General features: G+C 46.9%; 1 pseudogene; it reads right to left on the reverse strand.

Annotated features, from left to right (window-relative positions):
* Positions 1–571: 571 nt before the first annotated feature.
* Positions 572–1,057, reverse strand: LOC123858265 (peptidyl-prolyl cis-trans isomerase A-like; annotated as a pseudogene).
* Positions 1,058–1,308: the final 251 nt, after the last annotated feature.

A 1,308-nucleotide genomic window follows, 5' to 3' on the forward strand; every position in this document is an offset into this window, starting at 1 on the left:
GACCTTGAAAACAACAGTTTTAGTAGTTGTGGTGAGAATAAAACCAGGTTATATAGGAGATTGAAGAGTGAATTGGAGCCACGCCTCCAGCATGTCTCCCTGTGTGTCACCTGCTTGGCACCTACAACCTCACCTCTGCTCAAAATGGACCCTTAACTGCTCCTGCATCTGCGCCGGCTCCTGCAAATGCAAAGAGTGCAAATGCACCTCCTGAAGAAGAGCTGCTACTCCTGCTGCCCAGTGGGTGGTGCCACGTGGGCGCAGGGCTGCATCTGCAAGGAGGCATCGGACAAGTGCAGCTGCTGTGCCTGTTCCAGATGTAAATAGAGCAACACATACAAACCCGCAGCTTTATTTTGTTGTGGTTGTTTAGTTTTTATTTCATAATCATAAACTGAACTCTGCAATCCAGCTGGACTTGGAGGGGGGTAAGGAAAATAGGGAACCCATATAACTGCAGCGAGAGCACAAAGATTATGGGATATTTCGAGCAGATGGGGGTGAAGGGGTACTCTCCTGAGCTACAGAAGGAATGGTCTGTGTAGTTATGATAAAGCACAAGTCAAATGTTTTAGAGTTGTCCACAGTCAGCAACGGTGATCTTCCAGCTAGTCTTGCCATTCTTGGACCCAAAGCGCTCCATGGCTTCCACATGCCCTCTTTTACCTTGCCAAAGACCACACGTTTGCCATCCAAGCACTCAGCCTTGGTAGTGCAGATGAGAAGCTGGGAGCCATTTGTGTTGGGTCCAGCATTTGCCATGGACAAGATGCCAGAACCCGTGCGCGTTAGGATGAAATTCTCATCATGGAACTTCTCCCCATAGACGGACTTGCTGCCAGTGCCATTTTGGCTGTGAAGTCACCTCCCTGACACATAAATCCTGCACTAATCTTGTGAAAGCAGGAAACTTTGTAATAAATCCTTTCTCCCCAGTGCTCAGAGCACGAAAGTTCTCTGCTGTCTTTGGAACTTTGCCTGCAAACAGCTCAAAGGAGACCCAGCCCAAGTGCTCACAGTCTTCCTAGATGCCAAAGAACACAGTGGGGTTGATCATGGCTGGGTTTCAGGGGCGGCTGGGGGGCAACTGGAGGGCCACAGCGTCTGCTCAAACTTGAAGTTTTAAAACTTTTTTTTCATATTACCCTGACCTTTGATACATTCCTGTTTCTATAAAATATATTAATTATAATAAAAGTTGTTGACTTAAAAAAAACGTGAATTGGAGGAGAGGTAGCAAAACACAACAGATAGAAACATTCTCTGTTCATTTGGCTAGAAGTTTCGCTGCATGGAGGAGCAGAGAAG

Source organism: Mirounga angustirostris, unplaced genomic scaffold (assembly GCF_029215605.1).
Source record: "Mirounga angustirostris isolate CCGP_5_RB_7025 unplaced genomic scaffold, mMirAng1.0.hap1 SCAF_4, whole genome shotgun sequence".
Lineage (NCBI taxonomy): Eukaryota > Metazoa > Chordata > Mammalia > Carnivora > Phocidae > Mirounga > Mirounga angustirostris.